This window comes from Alexandromys fortis, unplaced genomic scaffold (genome assembly GCF_014885135.2).
Source record: "Alexandromys fortis isolate MF-2015 unplaced genomic scaffold, M_Fortis_MF-2015_v1.1 scaffold_28, whole genome shotgun sequence".
Taxonomy (NCBI): Eukaryota; Metazoa; Chordata; class Mammalia; order Rodentia; family Cricetidae; genus Alexandromys; species Alexandromys fortis.
In genome coordinates this window covers 14,146,811-14,156,014 of record NW_026067901.1, presented here as the reverse complement: position 1 = coordinate 14,156,014, position 9,204 = coordinate 14,146,811, and the positions used below count along the sequence as shown (strand labels likewise).

General features: G+C 53.7%; 1 protein-coding gene across 1 annotated transcript in view; it reads left to right on the top strand.

Annotated features, from left to right (window-relative positions):
* The window catches only part of Mpped1 (metallophosphoesterase domain containing 1), a 61,778-nt gene that overhangs the window by 8,506 nt on the left and 44,068 nt on the right, over positions 1-9,204 (top strand). The window lies entirely within an intron of this gene.

The following is a 9,204-nucleotide window of genomic DNA, read 5'->3' as shown; positions in this document are numbered from 1 at the left end:
CTCCTCCCCCTAACATGCTCCTCCCCACCACGCTCCTCCCCCAGCACGCTCCTCCCCTTAGCATACTCCTCCCCCTAGCACACTCCTCCCCTTTGTATGCTCCTCCTCCAGCATGCTCCTCCCCTAGCAGGCTCCTCCCCAATCATGCTCCTCCCCCTAGCATGATCCTCCCCTAGCACGCTCCTCCCCTAGCAGGCTCCTTCCCCTATCATGCTCCTCCCCTTAGCACGCTCCTCCCCATCATGCTCCTTCCCTATCATGCTCCTCCCCTAGCATGCTCCTCCCCCTATCATGCTCCTCCTCCTAGCACGCTCCTCCCCCAATACCTAGGGTAGGGAATTTGTATGTTCTGATTCTGTGGAAAAGTCACGGTGAGGTGTGGCTCTTTCTCCGCCTTGGGGAGGGTTGGGCAGATGGATGGCTCCCATGCAGCCTGGTGCACAGGCCTATTGTCCTGGAGAGAAGTAGGGGTGTTGATCCCTTCCGTAGGAAGCTCCCCAGACTGTCCAGTCCTTTGCTGTCCCTGGGTGTGCCCTGCACAGCTGCCTGGGATCTGTGGAGCAGGGGCCAGCCATGAGGTAGATAGCCGTAGTGAGTGAGAGTCCTGGCTCTGCCCGTGGAGACAAATATTTACTAGCAGAGCTTTTCTTCCACTTGGCAGGCCTGGCTCTTTAAATATTGATTTTTCAAATGAGGAATTTTAATCCAGGCTCATTTGGGCTAGAACGTGGGAAAGCTAGGGTAGGGGAGTATGTAGCCAAGGCCAGTGGTAGCCAGGTGCTCCCTGGCCATGCTCTGGGCTGTCTCCTTCAGGGTTCTCTATGCCCAGGGTAGCTCAAGGTCACCACAGGCCAGATACCTACTGTGTGCCAGGCTGGCATGGCAGGTTCTTTTTTATTCTCTGTCTTGGTGAAGTTGTGGCCATAGTTTTGGTGAGATGTTTCTTTGTGCATTTGTTTTTGACAGATGAGACTTCATGGACCCTGCAGTATGGCTCAAATACTTGAGCTGAGTGGCCTGTTGGCCTGGATTGCCAAGGGACCATGGGGGTGGGCTGTGGCTTTCTCCAATGCAGGGAAGTCTTCAAAGGGGACTTGACTTGGAGGCTTGGGTCTTGACAGAGGAGTTGAGAGTCAGCACAGGGTGTGATCAGATGGTTTGGGGCAAAGCATGGGACCCCAAAGACTTCCTCTCACAGGCCTCTCTTCTTGGCTGCCTTGAAGCCTTTGGAGAGGCCTGGGGTGTCATCGTGTAGGGTGAGCTCCAGGCTGGAGAGCTGGAAGCTGACCTCTGTTCTTGTTCCAGGACCAGGAACCAGCCCCTTGGTGGAAATGTTATTGGCTGCTAGAGTACTGCTCCTGCTGGGAGAAGAGAGACTCGCAAGGGCTTGGAGATTCTGGCTGGGAAATAGTTGTGTGTGTGTGTGTGTGTGTGTGTGTGTGTTGCATGTGGCTACAGCGTGCATTTCCTGAGGGTCTACTATGTGGCCTCCTGTGTAGAATCACCCCCTTCAGCCCTGATGACCCGAGGGATCAGCTATTGCTAGCTCCATTTCACAGAGTAGAAAATCAGGGCCCCAGCGAAGTAAAGCAACTTGCCCAAGGTCACACAGCAGCGTGTGGCCGAGCTGAGGTTTACACAGTAGGACTCTGCTGTGGGGCTCTTTGTTGCATCCCTTGCTCTGCCTAAGAACTAATAGAGTGAGTGTCCAGGTCTGACACCCTGGTCTGCTTCCTGAACGGGCGACAGTGGCAGCTGGAGGTCTTTCCCAGACCTCAGTTACCCCATTTTGCACGGTGGCCAGGTGGGACTACCTGATCCACCTCCAAAGCCAGGCCAGAGCCTGGTGTGGGAGAAACAGTTAAGCTTTGTGTACTATGGCGTGGAGAGCACGTCACGGTTGCTTCTGTGCACTGGTATTAGCCCTATCAGGGAGTGATATGAAAGGAGTGGAGGAGAGAAGCTTGTGACGAGGGGAGCCGACAGGCCTGGCTGTAAATGCACGTTAACCTCTCTGCTTCTGAGTGTTGACACGCAGTCGCCGCCGTCCGTTGTCTCCACACAGACGGGAAGGCAATGCTCCTTTGACTCCCCTTGGGAGAGTCCATAGGAGTCAGCATGGCTCAGGTGCTGGGGACAGTGGGACGAAGACTCCGGGGCCCTGCTTGGTCTGTTGGGGAGATGGTGGCCCGGTCAATAGAGAGAAGCAGGAATCTGCCGAGGATTGACCTGGGGACCCGGGGGTGTGATAGTGCAGGACTTTGGCTGGTGGTTCTGGGACACCCTGAGATGGGCAACACATAGGGAAGAGCTTGCAGAGCTGGGGAAGACTTAGGGTTGGGGGCATGGCTGCCGTAGGCCTTGAAGTGGGACAGAAAACCAAATGAGAGCCATGTAAGGAGGGGCTGGTTAGGAACTGGCGCTGATTCTAAGGGTGACAGGGGCTTTGGGGCTTAATAGGGGAGGGACTCTGTGGCATCCCAAAGGCAGATCTGGATAGCAGAATCAGGGTGGTGGCATTATGGGCAGATACTTGGAAGGTTGCAGAATGGATTTCTGGGTCAGAATTACTTCCTTTGTCATGGCCTTGCGTTTTTCTGGTTCCTTAAGGGAGGCATGTGCTGTTCTGCAGCAGATAGGACAGAGCTCATGGCTCCAAGACCTGTCCTCCTGGAGATGTCTGTCCAGGAGGGGTGGACACCATGCCTAAGAATCCCACCTGGCTATTCAGCCAACCCAGTGTACCCATGAGCCTTTCTCGGCCTGCAGGCATTGCCACCTCCCAGATCTTGAGCTAAACTCAGGCAACGCCTTTCCTACCTGCTGGTCTCAGGGACAGATGTGAGGTTTCCTTCCAGGCCAGTTCCTGATGGAAGGGAGATTTAAGGCTCAGACTTTCAGTGAGGCAGTGAGACCTGAGCAGGGCTAAGCAGCCCACCCCATGCTGCCTCTGAACTGCTGCCAGCAGGCAGGGATGCCTGTGTTTCCCTCATTCCAGGTGTCTGTCTAGGTCCTTGGAGGAGTGAAGGTGGGGGCTGCAGGCACCCCTGTTTCTCCTGTGACTGTCCCAGGAAGAAATGGCTGAGGGCAGGTCCTCCAACTTTTCTGAGTAAAAGAGGAAAATGCCAAACTTGCTGAATGGAGCTAAGGAACTCCTTCTTCTGCCTCCCCCTCATCCCATTCCCAAGGCTGCTTGGTTCAGGGCTGAGGACACCAGGCCAGATTCTGCTACTGCCACAAGATCGATGACAGTCCCAGCAGGGAAGACGTCCGCTCATTACTGGACTGCCCAGTACTGCCTCCTGGCCCCTAGCTGGGAACACACGGTCTATGCAGCCTTCGTCCCCATTTCCAGCAGCAGGTATCAGGCCCTGCATGCCCTAGGGTAGGCCAGAGGCCGAGGGCAGCTCGCTCCTCCCCATCCCTCCCCCTAGTCTCTGCTCTGTGCACCTGACACCCGACTGGCACTTTTGCACAGTTCTTCCTCTTGGCCCCTGAGCCTCCTTCCTCATTGCTTCTCCATCACTTCTTTGGGGCCCCGTCCTGATCTATGAAGGGGCAACCCTTTGTTCCTTCCCTCTCAAACACCTCAACCACAGACAGTGCCCTAGCTTCTACTCCTATGCTGCCTCTAGGGGACTCCACTTTCTCCAGGGCCAGTTAGACAGTTCAGGCTCCCAGAACGCTGTCCCCCCACAGGTGTCACTAGGCCTCCAGACCCTTCCCCACCAACACACACATAGGTATCACTAGGCCTTCAGGCTCGACTCCACCTTCCTTAGCCCTGCTCCACCCCCATGCATCTTGCCACGTAACTGGTAGCTGGTGTCTGCCTATCTGGGCCCAGATGCCCATCCTCGTGGCCTCGCCACTCACCCGTGTCATCCGCTGAGAGCGTGTAGTGCTGAATGAGGCAGCCTGCCTGGCTCCTGTTCATCCCGTGGGCTCCTGTGCGCGCTTCTGAAAGGGCTGGAGATGGAGATCAGGCTAGCTCACCCAAGGCAGTTTAGCCTTGGGCACGGACGAAAAGCGGCAGAGTGAGGTCTCAGAAGGGCACAGTGAACCGGCTGATTCAGTCACAGGGCCTCAGGCAGAGGAGGAAGACGGGGTTGGGGGTGGGGGCACCCTTAATGGAGTGTTTAGAAGTGTTATAATTAACTTTTCCTGGCACCCTGGCATAGAACGATAGAGAAGACAATATAAAAGGGGGCCAAGGATTTAGTTAAATAGAGCTCGCTCTTCTGCAAGGAAACCCTTAATTAAAATCTGCGAGGGAGGAAGGGGGTGGGGAAGTGTAGGATTTACTGCACACCCGGGTCCGGATCTCGCCTCATTTGTAGCCTTGCTGTGGCTGTGTTGAAGGCTCGAGGGCTGCACCTCTTGCCTCTTTGCAGTTCAGGTGGGCGAAGGAGCCCGGGGAAACGAGTGACCCCGCCAGCCCCCTGCCGAGTGGACCCTGCTCAGAGTCTACCTCTTCTGATTGTTCCTGTGGAAAGTGTTTCAGATGCTGCAGGAGTTTGATGACCCTCCTTAGCCACCTCTTCCACACTGCTGATTGGCTCTCAACCGTTCATCCCGTGGTATGGTGGCTCCTATTGTCCCTCACCTCTTTGGAGGCCAATCTTGGACTTGGAGGGGAAAGGCTCCATAGTTCTCAGTGCTGGGGTGTCAGGATGGGCCGGCCTTATACTGACCCATGTCAGGACCCAGAGACCTTGAACTCAGGGCCCTGAGACCACTGGTGGCTCTGCTCTCAGCAGCTGGTTAACCATTGCAATCAAATGAGAGCCCTGAACCTTGCCTGTGGGACTAGAGTTTCCTTGTCCTGTCCAGGGAAGCTGCGCTGGATTTATGATGCTATGGCCCCAGCGCGGGTTAGCAGGGGGTCTGCCTGTAGACAGGCAGGGGTCCTCCTTCAGCCCAGTGGACACATGGCCTGGGGTCTGCTGTGCCCCTGATAGGAAGATTCAGCGGTAATAGCATGGAAGTGTTGTTTTGACCCCTGAAGTTGTGACAGGTAACCCATGTAAGAGGGCGGGATCATTGAGTAACACACAGAAGATTCCAGTCAACTCACAAAACGCATGCACGTGCGTGCGTGCATGCGTGCGTGCGTGCGTGCGTGCGTGCGTGCGTGCGTGCGTGTGTGTGTGTGTGTGTGTGTGTTAGCTGGCTGTGGTGGGAGCTGCCTGGAAAGACCCTCTGGGAGGGGCCTGTGCTGAGAAATCCCTGGCCGTGAACTTCCCAGTGCTGGTAGAGGGTGGGAGCCCAGGTCCGGACCACTTGCCACAGCAGCTTCTGGAGTTTAGCCTCTGCTCTGCTGTGGTCACCAAGGGCTTCTGGCAGGGCGGGGGCGGGTGAGGGTCAGACTGTGTTCAGGAGCCTCACCCATTGCAGGGTGGAGATTGAGTACCGGAAACATAGTGGCTGCTGGGCCTGGGGTGTTGGAGTTAGTGTCGGCAGACTCCATGGTGGCTCAGACTGACCTGGCAGTGCAGAGGGCCAGGGCCAGGGAGGGAAAAAAAAAAAAAAAAACAGGGGGCGTTGCCCAAAGGCAGACTATTGACCTGTTTCTAACAAGAGATGAGGTGAGATAAACTCATCGTTGAGATAACGTGGGGATAACGTAGCTAGAAAAAAAATCTAACCATGAAGGTGCTCACAGCAGCTGCCTGCACGAGACCTGCTCAGTATCAAGCCAATCAGAGCAAATCTCCCTGGGTAGGGGAAGGCTCCTAAGGCCCCACTCCAGCAGAGGAGCCATTGGTAGCTGCAGGTGGCTGGGGGAGGGGGAGTCATTCTCTCTGGGGCGTGGCTACTGGTAGGTTGCAGTTGAGCCAGCGGATGGCCCCCACCACGTGCATCTGGGCAGCACTAATTGAACACAGAGGGATAATAAATGAAGAAAGAAAGAAAGAAAGAAAGAAAGCAAGAAAGCAAGAAAGCAAGAAAGCAAGAAAGCAAGAAAGAAAGAAAGAAAGAAAAAGAGAGAAAGAAAAAAGGGGACACAAATTAGGGTCCAGATGAACTATAGGGAAGCGGCAAGGGTGGCATCATTGAAATACATTTTATACATGTATGACGCTGTCAGAGAATAAGCTAAAACAATCAATCAAGATGTCCAATGTTACCCAGTGGTGGTGCACGCCTTTAATCCCTCAGGAGGTAAAGGCAGGGGGATCTCTGGGAGTTCAAGGCCGGCCTGGTCTTAGAGTGAGCTCCAGGGCTGGCTTCATAGCTGTTGGGAATTCCTATCTTGAAAGGCGTCCACTGTCCGTTGTTTTCTTTCGGAAGCTGACAACAGTTGCTGCCGTGCGCATGCCCTGGAAAGTGGGTTCCAGCTCATTGTATTGCACGTTCCGTCAGTGTTCAGACCTTTCCAGGGGCCCAGACTCAGGCTGCAATAGTAGATGCTGTAGTTGGCTCTTGTTTTCATTTAATTATTTTTTTCTTTTTTAAAAAATATTATTGTACTGGGTCACATGAGACCATTTTCATGAAAATATATATAATGCCTTAACCGTGCCCCCCCCCCATTTGAAAAAATACTGTTTTGTGTGGAAGGCTCTGTGTGAGGTCACAAAACAACTTGGTGGGGTCAGTTCTCTCTTTCCACCTTTATGTGGGTTCTGGGGACCAAACTCAAGTTGCCCGGCTTGCACGGCGAATGCCATAACCTCATTAGCCAGTGTGGTGACCTCGTTTTTCTGTTTTCCTTTTTAACACTGGGGCCTGGTGTCCTTTCTGGTGGCTTTTCTCGCAGAGTCTGGCAGACAGGGAGTCTGATGGGGTGGTCACCACTGAGAAAGAGAGAGAGAGAGAGAGAGAGAGAGAGAGAGAGGGAGGGAGGGAGGGAGAGAGAGAGAGAGAGAGAGAGAGAGAGAGAGAGAGAGAGAAAGGGAGGGAGGATGCCCAGTGCTGTGGGGATTGGCATTCATTTAAAAATTAATTTTATATATTCCTTATTAAAAAAACAAAACAACCCTTACAAAACCAAACTGTGTTTTAGGGGCTAAAAGGAGAAAATTAACTTCTAATAAAGATGAAAGGCCTGAAATTGGAAGTTGTAGTGGGCAATTTTGGCTGGCCATAATTACAGTATTTTTATGGTAATGCATAAGCCCCTTGAAAGGTGTGCTTAAGCACTAATTACCTGTTTGCAAGAGAGTGGCTTCTCAAATGAAATGAGACCCACCGGTGTGCGTGCCTGTGCGTGTGTGCGTGCGCATGTGTGCGTGCGTGCATGTGTGTGTGTGCATGCCTGTGTGTGTGTGCGTGCGTGCCTATGCATGCGTGCGTGTGCCTGTGTGTGTGTGTGCGCGTGCCTGTGCGTGTGTGTGTGTATGTGCACACATGCGTGCATAGTGTGGTTCACTGTGGTATATTTTATCTTTTTTTGTTTTTCTAGGACCAGAATCTAAAACATTTATGTCTTAAATAACAGCAACAGCAACAATAATAATAACGTTCAAAGAAGACAAATGTGTTTCTCTGAAGGCCCTGCACTGCCCAGGAGTTCTGGCATGGTTTGGGGTTTTAATTTTTGCTTACTTGTGTCCCATCTTATGTCAGAGGGTTTAGGGTGGCGTATGCACTAACAACGGCATAATGAAACACTGCAGTGTTTGCGGTGGATCAAAAGTCAGCACCTGGAGTGTCAACATGGGGCTTCGTGGCTCTGGGAGTGGGAAATCGGAGTTGAGCTTCCTGGGGGCCAAAGCGAACATGGGAACATGCCTATGCCGTCACCTCGCTGCCAACTCTTCTTTAGTTCGGGTTCATCCCCAGGGTTCCACTCGCGTCTTTCCCTGTGGGAGGATCTTGTCAAAAGAGTTTATGTGAATGACCACAAAAGTTTAGTGTTTTCTAGTGTCTAAAACATGTCCCCTTCTGTCACTCATTTTGAGCTTCCTGTCCCTCCCCATTACCCCTGCTTTCCTTCAGACCCATTGAAGTTTCTCTTCTGCTCTGCTGGTCTGGGAATTTTTTCTTCTTCTTTTGCTGCCTCTACTTGGTTACTCACAGCATCTTCATCTCCTAGACAACTCGGGAGTAAAGTCAGCCAGCGTCACCACTGTCCCCATGGGCACCTGCACGGCCCCTTCCTGCTTCCTTTTGCCACCATCTCGCCGGCGTCTTTGTTGCCCAGAGATTTCACCTCTTGGTTGTTTAGAAGCCATCCCCGATGGTCACCCCGGGCATTTGTTTTCCAGTTTTCAGGGTCTGCTATCCAGTCGGCGTTTGCTGAGCACCTTGTATGGGTTGAGCTAGACTCCAGGTGCCAGGGATTTGGCGGTGAGCCTCTGCGAGGCTGTGGGAGAGGGCAGAACATGCAAACCCAGGGCCGCGATACAAGGAGGTGTGGAGGGAATGGCAGGAGAGGGTAGGGCCCTCAGGGAGGGGAAGGCTGAAGAGATGTGAATGGATGCGGCTGGTGCTGACCCTGTCCCAGTTCAGAGGCAGCTGCTCTCCCAGGCTGAGATGCGGACCGTGAGATCCACAGAGCGTCTGAGGGTGGAACAAAGCCAAAAATTCAGAGCTTCAGGCAGAGGGCGCTTTGATGGGCTTGGGCATGGGGTAGTGTTTGGACAGAGGAAAGGTGGCCTCAGTCCTTCTAGCTTGAACAGGTTGCGGGACAGCTGGGAGCCTAAGGCTGGAGCTCCTACACACTAGTGACTGTGTTCCTCTTCCATCCAGCGTCTGTAGAGCAGCTTCCTCCCTGACTACACACTTTGTGCTAGATGCTGGGTGGGTGGACAGTGGCAGGAACCCACGGAGACACCCACGCCAGAGATGTTAAAACAAGAGGATGAGGAGACAGCAGAGGGAGAAACTGGGACCAGGTTGGATCGTTCTGGCTTCAGTCCCAGCTCTTTTTGCCTCCCAGATGTGGCACGGAGGACTGCCGTCTGCAGTGGGGAGTGTACCGAACCTCTGGATGGAGGACATGGCGTGATCCTGATGTGTGGCCCGACCTTCCCTCTCACTTCAGGTTCACCAGCACTTGTCAGCTCTTGGTCCGGGAGTGTGTGTTTGTTACCTTTCTCTCATGACTCTGACGAAGCCAGCCACAGGGAGGAAGGTTTCCTTCCAGCTCATAGTTCCAGGGCTCAGTCCGTTGTGGCAGGGAAGGCCTGGTGGGCATGTGAGGTATCTGGTCTGCACTCAAAGGGGGGGGGGGGGGGGGGGGGGGGGGGGGGGGGG